The following is a 20,002-nucleotide window of genomic DNA, read 5'->3' as shown; positions in this document are numbered from 1 at the left end:
GGCAAAGGCCAATATAACCAATATTGACTTTTCTTAGGAGGACTATGGCAACCGGTCGGTCATAGACCACGGTTTAAAAGGAAGTTTATAACCTTCCTCTGGTGTGATTAGTAGTATTAGAAAAAGCTTTCTATCTGTTAGAGTTGCAGAAGAATGGTAATGGGATTTTCCATTTAAGTAAAATATTTGTTCCAGTTGCTGCTAAGAGGGGTTCTCTGCGGGAAGTATGTTTGGCGCCAAGGTCAACAAGCTTATTCTATGTGCAGGAAAATATTGACACCTTTGCCTCCCATGTGATGACAGGATTTCATATACCATAAATATTGGAATTAAAAAAAATTCTTTCATTATTTTATTTATTTTGAGATTTTATTTACTTATTTGAGAGAGGGAGAGATAGAGAGAGAGTGGGGGGTAGCAGCAGAGGGAGAAGGAGAGGCAAGCTCCCCCTGAGCAGGGAGCCCGATGCAGGGCTCGATCCCAGAACCTTGGGATCATGACCTGAGCCAAAGGCAGATGCTTAAGCAACTGAGCCATCCAGGCACCCTTTCATTATTATTTCAAATGGCTGTTGGAAAAAGGGATGTCAGAATACAACAGTATTCACTGAGCAGGATAAACCAGTCTGGGAGGAAGAGGCATTTTTTCAAATGACTGCACTAAACCCCTGATAACTTGGTTTCTCATCCTCATTCTTTAAAACAAGAGAGGTAATACAGATTACCTCTCTTTACAGAGTTAATATGCAGAATCGTGTTAAGACCAGCGTTAACTAGAACACATGAAAACCACTAATTAGTGCCTAATGCAATGATAAAATTTACAATATTTTTGCAATATATTAATGAAATTCATTTAATTTTCAAACTGGACTAATATAGGAAGATATCTACATAGAAAATGGGAAGTATTCCTCCAGGTGATAGATGATGATCTTATAATGGAGCAGAGGACTTAAGAGATTTTCTGCATCCTGATTTCAGCTTTTCATTAACCACCAGGACATTAATCACTTAATTTCTCTAGGTTTATTTTTTCTTCTTTATATGTTAAATGAAGAGGTTAGATTTCACTCATGTTTTTCAATATTCTTTTTTACCAGGAACTTAGTAAGAAACACACAGTAAGAAACACATTTTTTAAGTAATACATTTTACCTGTTTATCTTGAAAGACATGCAAATGGCCAACAGTTACAAGAAAAGGTGCTCAACATCATTAATCATCAGGAAAAAAATGAAAATATTACTAAAGAATATTAGGTGGCCCCCACACTCTAGAAGGACTAAACAGGCATATTTGGGGACTACACAGCTTGGATCAACATCTAAGTCAAACCCAGCAACTACTCTATCCAGCCAAACCCCACTGACTCTGTTTCTTGGCTTACAGGGCAAATATTGGACATTAAATGTTGGAACTTCAGTCACTATAATAAAATACCCACGCCTCCACACTCTACCTTAACAAACCAAAAGATTCCCTGCAGCTTCTGCTTCATTGTTTTGCACTACTCTGAATAGACAGTTCACTCCAGAGATTATAGTTAGCAGAGTCTAAGTCTCTTATCTAGGCTTGCATTCATGCCAGAGGAAATGTCCCAAATGTAAAAATGGTGTTCAAAAGGATCTGAGTAGCTGCCATATGGCAAGGTACGTACATCTCACAAAGTGTTCAGAAAATTAAAGTGAGTCACAGTTATAGTGGTTTGGAGGTTGAAAGACATCTTTTAAATTGGTAGTGTTTTCCAAATTTTAGGCCAATATTCAAGAGTGGACCATAAAAGCAATGTAGTGTGCTCCACAGTTTTAAAAACTAAAATAGAACTGAAAATACCACCACCTATTATTGCACTTAATGAAGGTAAGTATTGTCTGGTGGAACTTGTGTCCTAATTACATGTAAGTGTCTATATTTATATATGTATAGTATATGTTTAAGTGTCCTGAGCCCACAATGTAAAATGTAAAGATAAAAACGTAGATCAATGGAATAGAAGAGAAGCTCAGAAATAGACCCACGCTTGTACAGACAACTGATTTTTTTCACAAAGTTGCAAAGACACTTAGTAGAGAAAGTATAGTTTTTTTCAATAAATGATGCTGGAACAAGTGGACATTTATATGCAAAAAAAAAAAAAAAAGGAACTTCAGCCCATGTCTCATGCCATATATGAAAATTAACTCAAAATGGAACACAGACCTAAATATAAAACCTAAAAGTTCTGGAGGAAACCTTTTTGACCTTGTGTTAGGCATGTATCTTTTAGAGATGACGTAATGTACAACTCACAATAGAAAAAATAACTTGGATTTACAAAAATTAGACTTGCCTCTCTTCAAAAGACACTGCTAAGGGAATCAGAAGACAAGCCACTGAGTGGGAGAAAACATTTGAAATTATTATGTCTCATAAAAGGCTTATATCCAGAATATATAAAGAACTCTCAAAACTGAATGATAAGAAAACAGATAACTTCCCTCCTTCACCAAAGGGGAAGAAGATATGAAAAACTTCCCTAAAGACGATGTACAGACAGCAAAAAGTACATGAAAAAGTGCTTAATATTATTAGTCACTAGGAAAAAAAACAAATTAAAAGCACATGAGTTACACTTCACACCTATTTGAATATCTAAATTAAGAAGACAGGCCATATAAAGTACTGGCTGGAACCTAGAGGTAAGGGAACTCTCCTACAGTTCAGGTGCAAATGTTAAATGGCACAACCACTTTGGAAAACAGTTTGGCAGCCTCTTAAAAAAGTTCAGCTTACACCTACCATATGATTCAGCCATCCCACTCCTAAGATTTACACAAGACTAATGGAAGTGTGTGTATATATATACTTTATAAATGTGTGTGCGTGTGTGTGTGTGTATAAAGGTTTACAGTAGCTATGTCTGTAACAGCCCCAAACTGAAAACAACCCAAACGTCTATCAACAGATGAATGAAAAACTGTGGCCTAACCATACAATAGAATACTAGTCAACAATAACAAAAAATAAACTGTTGATTCACATGACAACATGAATTAATCTCAAAATAATTAATGCTGGATGTCAGAGTCAGACAAAAAACAATAATATACTATACGGTTTTTACCTATGTAAAACTTCAGAAAGCAAATTAGTCTATAGTGGCAAAATATACATATGAAGGTTATGGAGGTGGGGTAAGGAGAAGTGGGTAGGAGGGATTGAAAAGGGGCAAGAGGAAACTTTTGTAAGTTTTTAATATCTTGATTTTTGTAAGAGTTTTATGAGTTTAAATTTATCAAAATTTATCAAATGGTACCCTTCAAATGTATACATTTTATTATATATTTATTATACCTCAGTAAAGCTGTTAAAAATAATAAATTTAGCATCTATTATATGCCAGGCATTGTGGCTTCAATGGAAAAACAAAGACATTGTGTGTGTGTGTGTGTGTGTGTGTGTGTGTGTATGATTTTATTTTATTTGGCAGAGGAGAGAGCACAAGCAGGGGGAGGAGCAGGCAGAGGGAGAAGCGGGCTCCCCGTGGAGCGGGGAGCCTGATGCAGGGCTCAATCCAGGATCCTGGGACTGTGACCTGAGCCAAAGTTGGACGCTTAATGGCCTAAGCCACCCAGACACCCCAATATTATTTATATTCTTATAAAATTGACAATTACTAGTAATAGGACACAGACCAGTGAAATTCTAATTTTTTACTATTTATAAAACAAAGTAAGTGGAAATTTGATACAGACTGGTTACCTCTTTTGCTACCTAAATCAGCTAAGTGATCAACTTAGTGTGAAAATAACAAGGACTATTTGTTAACTGAGAAGATATGTAAAAATAAAAGAAAGAGATAACAAATAATTATTGAATTTTAGTTTCTTACCAATGCCTGTGACTCTAAAACAGAAAATGATAAGCAACATTTTAAATTCTTAATGTGTCCTAATTCCAAATAGTTGATAGTTACAGGAACTAAAAATATTACTTTGATTTTTGTGCTAGGTTAAAATATGTGCTACTTAATTGTAGGAGGATATGTTTTTTTTTTTTTTTATAATTTTATTTTTTATAAACATATATATATATATATATATATATATTTTCCCCCAGGGGTACAGGTCTGTGAATCTCCACGTTTACAAACTTCACAGCACTCACCATAGCACATACCCTACCCAATGTCCATAACCCCCCTCCAACCCCCCTCTGCCCAGCAACCCTCAGTTTGTTTTGTGAGATTAAGAGTCACTTATGGTTTGTCTCCCTCCCAATCCCAACTTGTTTCATTTACTCTTCTCCTAAGGAGGATATGTTTTTTAAAGATAATTTCCCATTAAGGTTTCATACCAGTTCAAGAGAACTAGCGGTAGACTAGTTGAAGAGAAATACATTTTTTTGTTTTATTCTTTGATTCACTTTATATGTTTGAGGAAAAGCACCAGATGGAGAAAGGCTTTTGTTAGTTATTTAGAAATAGTTATCTGCCAAGTTGATCTCAACCTATAATAAACTGGCATATGAGATAGTAATTAACTTTTATCAATTGAAAAAAAATATCTGGGGTGCCTGGCTAGCTCAGTCAGTAGAACATGTCACTCTTGGTCTCGGAATTGTAGGTTCAACTCCCATGCTGAATGTAAAGATTACTTAAAAATAAAATCTTAAAAACAAAAATAAACAAAAATCTGATTTTACGTATTTTTTTCTTTCTTCTTTATTACATACCTGCTCCTGCCCCCATCTTTTCAGCGCTTGCATCTTAAAGATATTGCTATCTTATTTTGTTAAAAGATAAATAACATTAAAAGGGACACTTTGAACTTTTTGTAAAAAGTAAATTAACCAGTCATTATATGACACGGATTTTTAGCATAAATACTTATGGTAAAGGGGAAGAGAAAACAAAGTTGGGAATGTGAATAATAGTGAAGCAAGAGGTCCTCACAGATAAACTTTGCTTATGTCATACTTTTAACCCATCTGAAGAAAAAAGGCACTTATTCACATCAAAATTTTGTGATTTAAAACAGTATCAATCATTTATTTGCTCAAATTTCTGAAATTAAGGCAGGGCTCAGTAATGGTATTAGGTGGGTAACTCAACCGATCCTGGAAGACCACTTCCAAGATGGTCTCACTCGCATTGCTGGTACCAAGGTGCCTGCCTGTTTCAGTTGGGAGCTTGGGTCAAATGGCCTCAGCTCTCTACCTGACCTCCCCACATGGGCTCCATATGTTGGACTTCTTACAACATGGTATGTTCACTTACAGCATGAAAGTTCACTGACTCCCTTCAGAGCACAAGACACTTCTGGCCTTTTTGTGGCCAGACTTGCCTAACAAGTCTAAGCAGTTCTACGTCTCCTTTAGGTCATCAAATTGTCTCCTCAACCTCTAATCCCTTCCCCAGGCCTTTTTGTTAACCCACCTCCTATATTTCTCCATCCATGATCCAGCATAAGGAGTACTTCCTTCATGAGATTTTTCTAATTATTCTATATTGTTATGGTAGCCTTCCCTTTTGAAATCTGATAGCTCTTAGTACCTATGCTATTCATTTCTCACTGAAAATGTGCTATTTTATATTATCATTTATTTTCCTATGAATGGCTTGTCCTATCTCCTCAACCCATGGTATGGCTCTTGAGGACACAAACCAAGGTCTGTATCTCTGTATCAGTGCCCACCATCTAGTGTGTGCTAATTAAATGTTGATAGGGAAGATAGTTGTACACTAGGGCATTTGGGTTCCTTTTCAGAAGGTATTATTCCATTTGAAGTGATATATGTCTGGAAATTGCATAGATGCTTTTAAAAGTGTATTTGAGAAGAGTATTTACCTATACTACCAAAGAAGAATTTAAATTACTCATTAAGCATAATGAATTCAGAGCGTTTATTTTACTACATTTTTTAAATCTTTTTTTTTTTCACTTCATATCTCTTGGTCTTTTCTCACTGATCCAGATAAGTAAAGGCTTTTTAGAATGTTCAGCATCAGTGAGGTAAGTCTAGAAAATGCAAAGATAAAACTAGTTAGCATGGAAATAATGAATATAAATGTTTATAAACCTAATTGTCTTCGACTGGAAGAGAGGACTAGAGGAACTTTAACGGTATTCCTTTTCTGAACTACATTAGCTCTAGCAACACAGCCATTGACTCGTTTTGTACTCTACTGCTTTGCCACTATTGTGATTCAAAGAGTAATAAACATACCATTGCAATGAGAGAGGAAAACAGGTGCAAACAGAAACTTGACATGGAATACAAAGGATTTGTGAAACAGTGTATTTAATCCAAAAAAAAAAAAAAAGTCTCGGTTTACAGATGTGTCAGCATCTTCAAAAGTAGTTTTCTTTTCGGGACACTGCAGTGATTTCAGTTTGAAGAAGTTTCTGAACTTTTAACTTAAGGTAATGAGCCAGTTAATAGGAGACTGGGTTTTGTGTAGGAAGCAATTATCCAAATAGATGGGAAACTTGAGAAAATGAGCAAAGCATTAATGAGATTGGCAAAAAGGTCATGTATCCGAGAGCCAAGATGGAGTAAAAAGGAATGATGGTGGAAGAAATCATTAAAGACAATGGCATGAAAATAAAGATGAGACACAATATCACTGGATCTGTTTCTCTAACAGGCCACAGAATTATCCCACCTAAAAATCAGGTGATTTCTAGATATCTGTGGTCAGGAAACCATGCTTCATTTGGGAGATTTATCAATAATTTAGTTTTAGTCCAACCCAACACTGTGATAAAATGTTTTAATAGCATAAGTTATTATATACTGATATATATACGAGTTTATACACAACTTTCTGGAAGGGCAGGTCATAAGTGCTGCTTCTACTTCCTCTTCTCTCAGTCGCTTCTCAATCTGCCACAATCTGGCCTCCACCTCCGCTCTGCTGAAACTGCTCTGAGAAGGTCAACAATGATGTGACTGTCAAGTACATTAGCCTCTTTTCAGCTCTCTGCCTACTTTTCCTCCCAGCATAATTTGATACTGAGGGTTGTTTCCACCTTGTAAATCTCTTTCTTGACCTCAAAGCCATGCTTATCTCTTATTCTTCCTGTATGGCTCTGATGGCTCTTTATAGTTTTTCCTTGTTTCATCTCTGCTACTGGAGTTTTCCAAGGGAATCACCTTACATGATTTTCCTGACTGACTGCATGTAATTCTAAAGTTCTATTACCCATGTTCTTCTCAAATACTGATTTCTCAACTCTTTCTCTCTCTTTCTTTCTTTCTTTCTTTCTTTCTTTCTTTCTTTCTTTCTTTCTTTTTTTAAGACTTTATTTATTTGACAGAGAGAGATCACAAGTAGGCAGAGAGGCAGGCAGAGAGAGAGGAAGGGAAGCAGGCTCCCTGCTGAGTAGGGAGGCCAATGCGGGACTTCATCCCAATCATGACCTGAGCTGAAGGCAGAGGCTTTAACCCACTGAGCTGCCCAGGTGCCCCACTCTCTCAACTCTTTCTTGAGCTTTCAATATGTCATTGGATTTACAGTATCTCCTCATTCTCTATGTTGTCCCCTCAGACCTTTTTGTTTGTTTCTTTTCCTGTTTTGCATGTCTCCATTATCAGCAATCCTATTTACTCTATTGTCGAAGCTAGAAATCTTGGAATAATCTTTTCTTTTTCACCATTCCTCGCTGCCTATATATTAAGTCTGGTCCATTCAACCTCTGAAATGTGTCTGGTATCTGTCTATGCTTTTCCATTACTGCTGCTATTGCTGTCCCAAACAAGGTTCTTATTATTTTTTACTCATAATTTTTCTTAGTAGTTTCCTAAATGGACTTACCTCTCTGAATCTAATTAGTCTCTGTTCCTTATCTATTCTTTATGTTGCTGCTGGGGTTACTTTTTAAATGAGCAGTTTGCTAATATTACTTCCATGTTTTTTAAAAAAATCTTCCTGTGTCTTCATGGTTTGAGAACTGCCTGCCTGACTTCTAAAAAAATTATCTTTTATGAGTTTGAATGCTGATCCACAGAAGTGGATCTCTGTGATAAGAAAAAATTTTAGTTTTCTGAGTTTTTGAAACATCTGAAAAGCAACTTTTGGTTTTCTGAATGGCTGCCTTGGGATTTTACAGAATGACAACCCTCCTCACACCCAGAGTCTGGACATTTAAATAGGATTTGAGTTTAGGATTTCTGCCAAAAGTTCTTGCTTTGTTTTCCTGGGGTACCATTTAGAGAAAAGCCCCCCGGAAGTTAGTAACCTCCAACCCAAACACCTTGTAAGTCATAGGTGTTTGCTACCTTGCTCTCTATCTCTTTCTCAATCATGATCTGTAACAGAGGACTGCCTTTCCCCAGTCACGGCAGCCCCACTACCCGCACCCCCCCCCCCCCCCCCCCCCGCCTACCTATTTCTGAAATTTGTAAAAAACAAGTCTGTAACTTTACTTCTTATGTGTGGGTGTATTGAAACTGTGCTTTCAATCAAAACAACCCCAGGTTTTGCACTTTCCCAAAGTAGGGGTTTGGAACAGGCACCTGAACGGGGTCAATCACTCTCCCTTCTATAAAAACTATACCTATGAGCTATGTGGGCACTATACTTTAATATTGTAAAATGGAAATGAAATCAACAGGCCGAGAAATCTATTTATATATATTAAATATATATATAAATTGTGTCATGCCATTTTATCGATGAAAATCATTTAAGAGATTCATATTGCCCTTATAAAATCCAAACTCTCTACCATATGCTACCAGGCTATGAATTTAATACTTCTTACTGAATTATTCCTATTTTTTCCACTTTCAACTTGTTCTACTTTCTGTTTATGTTCCAGCCACTGAATTCTTTGGGGCCCTTAACCGCTCCAAATTTTTTCCAAACTTGAGTATTTTGAACATGTTATTTCCCCTGCTAGAAACCTTTTATGCTCTTTGCATCCTTGTCGTCTTCCCATCAGTAAAGTCTTAACACAAATATTTCCTCCCTAAAGAGGTATTTTATGTCCATTCAATGCAAAATAGTGCCCTCCGTCTGACCAAAATTCTTTATCACATTATAACAATTTCATTCATAATATTTATCACAAATTATTTCTTTGTTTATTAACTCACTAGACAGTAAGCTGCTTGAGGACAGGTATCACAATTGCCATATTTGCTACTACATATCCTGGCACATATGTGCATAGCACATAATAAGAGTTTAATGAATGGTTGTTGAATTAATGGATAAGTTAATGAATGTTTACCTGCTAGACTTTCTCTTCACCACTAATCCCTAATAGACTGGGAGCTTCTCAAATGCAGGCCATGTTTTATTCACATTTATATACCTTACTCTGAGCATAATTCTTGACCCATAGGAGGTGCATGAAAAGTTCTTAATAATTTTCAGCTAAAATTAATACAAATCATCAAACCTTTTTTGGTAAAACAACTGCTTTGCACTGCTGTGCTGTGCACCATCTAGAGGAATTCTGCCATTATGTATAAGACCAAAATTTTTCCTTGACTTATAATGACTAACTTATCACTCATTCCTTCATTCATCAAATTTTGAGAGCCTATTATGTCCCAGGCTCTGGGGATACAAGACTGAGCAAGGTAGAAACAAACAAACAAACAAACAAACAAACAAAAACAAAAAACCCCTGCCTGTGTGAAGTTTATATTTCAGTGAGAAAAATACCTCATACATTCTTCTTTCATTAGTGAGGCTTGGTATACAGTACTTAAATATCTGCCTAGCTGATGCCAATGTACAGCTTGGGTTGAGGACCATTGTTTTAGAATGACATAATCCTTTTTTTTTCTTTAACCATGCATCTCTAGTGACAACTTTTCCTATTAGGGTGTGTTAGCTCTTAGTGAGTCACTACAGTATTTGCCTTTTAACTTACAGATTTTAGGATAAAGGAATATACAATAAAATATGCACAAAATGCCAAGTTATAGGGATTTATTCTGCCTCACTAGGCACAGAATCCATTCCAAAGGAGTGGACAAATTTGAATTCTCTTCCACTTAGAATGTAAATTTGAGTCTTGAAGGCAAAAAGAATTTTAACAAGGAACAGAAAATATCTTTGGTAGTTTCCTTTTCCCAAGTAAACACTGTTCAGTAAGATTGGAAAATTTCTTGTTCCTTTTTTTTTTTTTGTATTCTTATTGCTTTCTATATTTAGTATTTATATTTTATGGCATGGAGAACTATATATAGTGATACATTTTCATGTGGAATATATATATGCAATAGGTTCATATTCTCTGATGGTGTTGAGATAAATTTTATAAGGAAGGGGTCTATATAGATATTTTCTGATACCTTTTTTTTGAGGTAAAATATACTTATAATCTGGTGAGTTGCAACAGATGAATACATTCATGTAAGCATTAATTCAAACAAGATAAGGAACATTTTCATCACCCTGGAAAGCTACATTGTGCTCCTTCCTGTTAGTCTCCAGTTAACATATGTAACTGGTGTTTTGACTGTATCACTATAGTGATAGTTTTCCTGTTCTTGAGCTTCATATAAAAGGAATCATGCAATAGGTGCTCTTTTGTGTCTGCCTTCTTTCAAATGACATAATGTATTTCATATTTATTCATGTTATACAATAGTATATTACTTTCATGTTGTTGAGTAGTATTCTATTGTGTAAATAGATCATAATTAGTTATTCACCTAATGATGGTCATTTGAGATGTTTCTGCTATTAACAACTTTTTTGTTTTGTTTTTAAGATTTATTTTATTTATTTTTCAGAGAGAGAGCACAAGCATGGAGAGAGGAAGGCAGAGGCAGAAGCATTCTCCCTACTAAGCAAGGAGCCCTATGCAGACTTAATTCCAGGGCCTTGGGACCATGACCTGAGCCGAAGGCAGACTTAACCAACTGAGCCACCCAGGTGTCTCTAACATTTGTTTTCAAGTATTTTTGTATGTATATGTTTTAATTTCTCTTGAATAAATACTGAGGAATGGAAATGCTAGGCCATAAGATAGGTATACATTTTACTTTTAAAAAAACCTGCCAAATCTTTTTTTACAAAGTGGCTGCATCATTGTATACTCTTATTGGCAATATCTGAAAGTTCAAGTTGCTCTACATCCTTGCTAACATTTGGTATTGTCATCTTTTAAATTTTAGCTATTTCAAAGAATATGAGAAAGTATTTCATTGTGTTTGAAATTTACCTTTTCCTGATTACTAATAAAGCTGAGCACTTTTTCATATGCTTATTGAACGTTTCAGTTCTAAAATTTTCAAGGGCACCTGGTGGTCAGTTAAGCGACAGACCCCTGATTTCAGCTCAGGTCATGACCTCAGGGTCATGAGATGGAGACCCATGTCAGGCTCTGCACTCATCAGAGAGTCTGCTTGGGATTCTCTCTCTCCTTCTCCCTCTATCCCTATAGTCCCTGCCCCTGGGCTTTCAATCTCTCTCTGTAATAAATAAGTAAATCTTTAAAAAATTAAAAAATAAATAAATAGAATTTCATTTTTTTAATATAGTTTCTTTTTTCTTTGATAAGATTTGACCATTGTTTACTCATTTTTGATCATCTTAAGTCATGAACATCTTCATAATTATTTCTTTTAAGCCCTTGTCTGTCATCTTAACATCTAGGTTGGGATCTCTTTCTACTGTCTTTTTTCTTTTGACTAGGGATTATACTCTTTTGTTTCTTGGCATGTCTAGTACTTTAAGATTGTACACTGGATACTGCAAATGATGCATTGTAAAGACTTTTGATTTCATTATAGTTCTCAAGGAAATATTTATTTTTGTGTGACCAGGCAATTTAGTTACTGACTGATCACCATGAACTTGTGGAGGCTTGGTTTTTACACTTTGTTAGGGAAGGTTTTGCCCATAATATTAGGGATTAGTTTTGCCCTTAGTCTTAGGATATACAATTTATTCCTAAAAGTAGTCTTTATATCAACAATCATGATTGTTCTAGGATTTCAATGGAAAGCTTGAGGTGTTTACATAGCATTTCACTTTGACTTGACTCAAACTCTAAAGTCTATTTTTCGTGAGGTAGCAACACAGCTGAATTCCTTGCTCACTTTGTTTCATTTTTTTTCTTTTAACCTTCTAGCCGTTGCTTTCTCCTCGTATCCTTGTAGCTGTCTAAAACATATGCAATTTGGGGGTTCCCCAAGGGTTTGAAGGTAGTTTATATAAAGATTTTGGAGCTTGGCCCTCTATGGCTTTTTTCCCCCCCTGGATTTATCCCCTAAATTTTCAGTTACTTTGGAAGCCCCAAATTCTTTCTTCTGATACTTATGGAAGTAAGACTATGGCTTTCTCTTTATGTTCTAATTGCTTCATATCTTCACGGGGGGAATGTATAAATATGGGTCTCTTCGAGTGCCAGTTCCATCTTCTTTCAATTGTTGAATTCTTCCCTAGTTCCTGTTTACATTTGATCACTATACCCTGCCTTCAAATGGTGTGTGTATGTGTGTGTGTGTGTGTGTGTGTGTGTGTATTTTTTCAGGATTTTTGATAAATATCTATAAGAGATTTAGTCTGATACTAGCTTCTCTGAAATTACAATACTGTTACCATTATTATAAGGACAAATTTTCCTATCAATGCTATCTTTTTATAATCCTTCTTCATGAAATAACAAGAATTATGGAAGGCATGGTCATAGTAGAGGGAACTGAGATTATTTCAAAAAGGGAGTGGCCAAATTCTCATTTCAGTGTAAATTTGCCAAAAAGGTTATGTGATAATGTTGCTATATTGCCTTTCCTGGAGATAAAGGATAAAATCATGATATAAGACTGTGGAGATGTTCCTGCTGATTAAAAATAAACTTGTGATTGTCATAATTAATGAACATCTTATGCCAATTATTTCTAACATTATTTGAAGTAGAGAAACCAATATTTTGAGGTATTTACAGTGGATATCAAGTATCATGGACTGAACTGTGTCCCCACAAAATTATTGTGTTAAATCCCTAGCCCCCAATTGTAGTTGAAGATAGGGCCTTTAAGGAGGTAATTAAGTAAATGGGATTGTAGGGGTGGAGTAATTTAGTAGGACTGGTGCCCTTATAAAAAGAAGAAGAGACACCAGAGCTCTCTGTCACTATATCACTCTCTCTTTTAATCTCTGCACACCCACACAGAGGAAAGACTTTGGAAGGACACAGAGAAAATGTGGTTCTTTGCAAGCCAGGAATAGAGCTCTTACCAGAAACTCAATTTGCCAGCACCTTGATCATGGACTTCTGTGAGAAAATTAATTTCTGTTGTTTAAGCCATCCCATCTGTGGGACTCTCTTATGGCAGCTTGAGCGGTCTAATACATCAAAATTGAAATTTTCTTGACTATTCGTTATTCAACCTTTGATGTTAATTACTAAGACTTATAACTAATAGCTATTTAGAACTCTTTGACCGGAAAATACTATTTTTCCTTAAATTTTCTCTTCCTTTCCCTTTTGTTTATATTTTGAGATCACTCATATTTATAAGATAGGACCTGATTTTTAAGATTTCTTGAATGATTTAGAAATTCTCAAGAAACATGGAAAATCTGAGAATGAAAAGCAGTAGTTCAGTCATTGTATTTTGGAATGTGTCAGCAGGATGCCTGGGTGGCTCAGTCAGTTAAGTGTCTGCCTTCAGGTCATGATCTCAGGGTCCTGGGATGAGTCCCATATTGTGCTCCGTGCTCAGTGGGGAGTCTGCATCTCCTTCTCCCTCTGCTTCCCTCTCTTTCCTTCTTCCTCCCTGTCAAATAAATAAGTAAAATCTTAAAAAAAAAAAAGAACAAAATAAAATGTATCTTCAAACTTACTTTGGGTTCATGTAATGTCAAATGTGCCACTCAAGTTTCTCTTCAAAGTAGGCAACACTGAACTCCAGATATTAGACAGAGTAAGGAATCTTTCACTATTTTTCCTGTGTTTACTTTTGACAAGGGGGGGAAGTTTTTAGTTTTTCCAGTTTAGTTCCTGTGCATATATTGCTAATGTTGCTAAGCAACCAAACAAGCCAAAAAACAAAACAAAATAAAACAAAAACCTGTTTTATCACTAGAATCTATAACCCAACACTATAATTGATTTTATAGAATTCTATAATAGAAATGTATGATATTGTACTTACTCAGTGCTTCATTATATGGTGTATCATAATGCCGACTTATTGTCAGTTTTTAACTCAGTTTTAGCAACACAAAGGAAATAGTTTTAAGAAGGGGAAAGAGGGACTGGAATGTATTAGGCAACTGCAACTTCAGGGAATGGTTATCTTATTTCATCTTTAAAATCTTAAATATTTTCTAGTAAGTTGATTGGGCTAACCACAGTGTTCATCGTAAAACATGCGTTGTGATTTTGTAATTAAAGAGACCATGGCTTCATTTCTTCAGTAGCCCTGCCACCATAGTGGAAAAACCTCATATCTAGACATTTATAGGCCAATAAGAAGTGATGTTCATTGAAAACCTGAGTTTAGATATGCAGGGTGAAAGGGGAGATGCATTTGGTGGCTAACAATTTGCTAAGCCACATTATTAACTGATGATATTACCATGGAATACCATAAATGGGTACTTAAATCTTCTCTAATTAGATTTTAGATTATATATTTTAGCATCCTTATTTTATTATTTTAAAAAATTTATTTATTTATTTATTTGAGAGAGAGAGAGAAAGGGAGATAATAGAGGGAGAAGACGACTCCTGGCTGAGCAAGGATCCTGACGTGGACTTGATTCCAATACCCTGGGATCATGACCTGAGCTGAAGGCAGACACTTAACTTCCTGAGCCACCGAATGCCCCTAGCATCCCTATTTTATAGATGAAGAAAAGTTCATAGAAACTGATTACAGAGATTCCCCAAAGAAGTGAGAAAACATTTTAAATCATCTTTTATTTCCCCATATCTTAATTCAATGGCAAATATGCCTCTTTGATAAATCATTTCTCTAAGCATATCATATCCCATGTACATAGAAACTCAGAAAGAGCCCTCTGTTTGCAAATGGTTAATGTTTGTTTCTGGTACTTGAACTAAACACACACACACACACACACACACACACACTACACTATGAGAGTAAGAAATGAGAATTAAGAGTGAGAAGTGGGATTTCAATGACAGTGCAGACTGGATAGCAGAAATACCTTGAGTTTTAGAGAGAGATACTAAAAAGCTCAATACAAAACATACGGTCAAAGAAAACAAGAAAATGCCAAGCTAAATCTTTTAAAATTTAATCAGTAACATTCAACAATGTTTAGATTATTCTAAGTTATTGTATATCTTAACTAAGTTACTTTGCACCTTGCCTGGCTCTTACATATGTTAGATTTCATAAATAGTTCGGCAGGTATAAAACCTTTGCTTTTGCTGGGTACCAGGCATCATACTATCACCATACTTTCTGATGCTATCGAACCAACTAAGTTATTTGGATGCAGTACTACTCATGTTCTTTGGGGATTACCAGAAAGTATTAAGTGTATCAAACTGAAAAATTATCTGGATTTTGAGATGGAAAAATCCACTTTACAGTCTCATTTATTTATGGACCTATCTGTTTGTTGACAATTCATGTAAAGTTGAAAAAAAGGATAGGGAAGGAAGTCAACAGTTTTAGCGTTAGAAGCAAAATTATTATTCAAAGAATGATCTGTGAAAAGGATGTTTCTTGTATAGTCCCAATAGTTCATTTTTCTTTTGTTCCCTTGCCTAAGGAGATATATCTGTAAAGGTGCTTGCTGCTAAAGCTGATGTCTGAGTTTACTGTCTGTTTTCTTTTGGGAGTTTCATGACTTCAGATTTCACATATTGGTCTTTTTTTAAATTTTTTATTTTTTATAAACATATAATATATTTCTGTCCCCAGGGGTACACGTCTGTGAATCGCCAGGTTTACACACTTCACAGCACTCACCATAACACATACCCTCCCCAATGTTCACATATTGGTCTTTAATCCATTTTAGTTTCTTTTTGTGTATGGTATGACAAAGTGGTCCGGTTTCATTCTTTTGCATGTAGCTGACCAGTTTTCCCAACATCATTTGTTGAAGAGACTCTTTTTCCCCATTGCATATGCTTGTGTCCTTTGTTAAAGATTGATTCACCATATAAGTATGGACTTATTTCTGGGCTTTTTTATTCTGTTCCATTCATCTATGTGTCTATTTTTGTGCCACTACCATACTGTTTTGATTATTATAGCTTTGCAGTATATTTTGGACTCTGGGATTATGTTAGCTCCATCATAGTAAATGAAATAGGTCACATAGAAAGACAAATATCATAGATTTCACTTACATGTGAATCTAAAAAGTAAAACAAACAACTACAAAACAGACTTTTAAGCTCAGAGAAGAAATTGGTGGTTGCCAGAGGAGAGGTGGGTACAGGGATGTGTGCAAAATAGATGAAGGGCATTAAAAGATACAAACTTATAGTTATAAAATAAGTCATGAAGATGAGAAGTACCACATGAGAAATTTACTCAATAGTATTGTAATAACATTGGTGACAAATAGTGACTATGCTTACTGTGCTAAGCATTGAGTAACGTATAGAATTGTTGAATCACTATGTTTTACACCTGAAACTAACAGAACATTGTATGTCAACTATATTTCTATAATTTGAAATAAAAGAAAAAAAGGAAAAGATGATTCAGGAATGGCTCAATCAGCACAAGATCTTAAGAGTTCCTAATTTTATATGGTGATCTCATAGAGGTCAAAGACAAGTAAGAAACTGTAATCCAGGAATATAAAAGAGAATGTATAAAAGAGATAGGATTTTTGTTGTTGATTTTGTTGCTGTTAAAAAATGTCAAAGAGTTAATTTTTCTCTTCTTTAGGGCAGTTATCTAGATCTGAACAATGGAGCTTGAAATTTCCATCTAGATTTTATTTCAAATTTACCATACTTTGCTGCTAAAATGTTAGTTTTTCCAGACTGTTTCAGAGAAACCTTTAATGAATCAGACAATTGAATGAGGAAGTTGTGTAGTGTCTTCGGGGAGAAATGGCTCAAGTCAGGAAGTCTGGGTTTTGGATTCAACTTTGACACTAACTTTTTGGGTATCTGAGCAACTTACTAAACTTTTCTGAAATCCTCTAAAAATAGGATATTGAAGCAGATGTCTCTGAGGTCTTTAGCAGATTTTGTATTTCTAATAATTGTTAGGCTTCTTTTTTTACAGATATCCTGTGATCTTGGAGCACATGTGCAATTCATGGCAAGATGTAGAGTGAACTACATTCAGATGAAAAGAATTAAATTTGGTTGGTAATTTTTCCAAGCCAAAGAGTTAATTTACAATGTAGAGCATGGTGTCTTTCTGCGAATCAAAGAATATGATATTAATGTTTTGAGTTAGAGTTTTGTTAAAGGACACTATATACGAGCCTGAGAAATGCTGAGTATTTTTAAAATGTGTAATGCTAGAGTGATACCAAGGCTAAAATCATCCATCAAATACACAGAAGATTTAGATTTACAGAGACTGGGTATTCAAATTTATGTGAACTATTCTTTTTTTTTTGTTTGTTTGTTTATTTATTTTAGAGAGAATTTATGCATGCAAGCTGGGGGAGGGCCAGAGGAAAGAAGGGAATCTCAGGCAGATTCCCTGCTGAGTGCTCAAGGCTTGATCCCATGACCTTGAGATCCTGACCTGAGTCAAAACCAAGAGTTGGATGCTCAACCAACTGAACTGGCCCTTCTGTGAACTATTCTTGACATTACCTTGAATGTTAAGTAAAAAAATCCTTTTAAGTAGATCTAAAGGGGATGAAATTTCAAGTGTCGACTAACAAATGATACAAAGGATTAAATGTCTTAAATTTTTGTACAGGAAATTAAAAATTGACTCCCCAAAGGTAAAACTGGCAATAAAGTAATCTTGTCCAAATGTGCAACTATTATTTCAGATAATACAGGTAGGCTGATATTGCTACCTTTGGACAAGTGGAATGAAAATAGAGAAACTTACCTTATAAAGAACTCTATTTTGACTGAATTGGGAATATTTTGCAGTCAGCAGATTGTGTCACAGCTTTTAGGATATGTCCATATGATAATATACCTGACAAAGAGGCTTAATGGGTGGAGAATTGGGAATATAATAGTCACCTCAGATGACATAAGAAGGGTGGGGTAGAAAACTCTGTAAGCTTGCTAAAGAAATATAAAGACCCACATCAATGCCATGATTAAGTTGTATATCTCAAATTCTACATTTGTACATCTGGGATCCAGGTATGATAATTAGGAGGGAGAATATGATGCTTAATTTGTTTCTAAGTTTTTGCCTTCTCAAAGCTCCTACCCTTCTCACTCCATTATAAATTTTTGTGAATTAATATAAGTAATTTAATCATTTATAGTAATTCATTTTGGGGGTAGATATGTAGAGTGACCTCCAGTAAAAGTCAAGTGAGCTTTATAGGTCTTCTCCTCCACAATTTCATCATGAGGTGATATGTTACAATGAAAGTAAGACTAAATTTGCCACTCATAAGAACATTACACAGCAATATTTATTGAGAAAATGTCATGCAACTGTTCTATAAATTGCGCCATTTTTGGCACTCTGGTACACCTTGCATACAAACTTCAATATGGATGAATGTAAATATATTTTAATGTCAAGTGTAACTAACCTTTTAGTTACAGCCAGGTGACAAAATCTTTCATTAGGCAGCCAAATAATTTATTCATAATCTTAAACCAAGGCTTTATTCTAAAAGGTGTAGAATATTGAGTTTCCTAAGTACTAGGCTATTCATTCAAAAGTGGGAACATCTGTACAATATTTCTAGCCAGTGCGTACATCTTGAACACCATTTCACTAGTGGGAAGTCACTTCTAACATCTAACAAAGGCTCTGGTGTTGATTGGAAATAAAGATACTTGAAAGGCTTGTATAATAGCCTCTGGATTGTATGCTATGGATAGAGCTACTCAAAGGACAACCTATGAAGTGTATGTTTCTGATTAGGACACTTCAAATGATAATTACCTGCTTGTAGGGTAGAATTAAACTGAAACTCATATATGTGACTATCTACACAGGAGAATCCTAGAGTAAATTATAGACAATTTTGAACAATTTCTTTAAAATGTTAAAATAGCAATAATTTGGGTTTTATTTTTAATATAGATAAAAAATAATGAAAATAAATACTGATCTATAATTCCATTGCCCAGGTAATCTGTTGACATGTCAAGTAAATAAATACTTGGATGATAGAAAAATCCATGCTGTAGAGAAAGATCAAACTGGAAGATGAAAGCCTCACTTTCCCATTTTCCTTCCAAACATCTTTACTCACAGCCCTAGGCTTTCTTTGTTTTAATTTTTGGGTTTTCTTTGGAGGGGGGTTGTTTTGTTTTGGTTTGGTTTGGCTTTTTTGGTCATACTCCAGAGTAGGCACCATTTACCTGCTCTGTTTTGGAAGAAAATATTCTTCTCTCTTTCTCACGAAATGACTGTCTTGTTCTTATTGATTTATAGGAGTTCTTTATAAATTAAGGAAATTAATCCCTTTTTACATGTTACAGATATTTTTTCCTTACGTACTGTTTGACTTTGCTTATAGTTATAATTTTAGTTTTCACCATCTAGAAGTTTTTCCACATTGATTTGAAACACAACTTTAACATAAAGGAAATCTCTTTACCTATGTCCCGCTAATACATTTTTTTTTTAGATGTAATTGATACATAATATTGTGCAAGTTTAGGGTATATAAGGAGTTGATTTGATACATTTATATATTGTGATATGATTACCACCTTAGCATTAGCTAACACTTCTACCCTGTTACATAATTGTGCTCTATTTGTTTTCTTCTCTTCCATTGATCTATTTCTTCTCAGGTTCCAAACCGTCTAATTATGGAAGCTACACTGTGTCTTAAGAGTTAGTAGCACTAAACTCTCTCATTCTTCCCTTTTAGAATTTGTTTGACTTGTCTTTGCATATTTAGTTTTCAGATGATCTTTAGCATA

Source organism: Lontra canadensis, unplaced genomic scaffold (genome assembly GCF_010015895.1).
Source record: "Lontra canadensis isolate GAN:19392208 unplaced genomic scaffold, GSC_riverotter_1.0 scaffold2, whole genome shotgun sequence".
NCBI lineage: Eukaryota > Metazoa > Chordata > Mammalia > Carnivora > Mustelidae > Lontra > Lontra canadensis.
The sequence above is the reverse complement of the archived record's forward strand: the minus strand, read 5'-3'. Positions refer to the sequence as shown.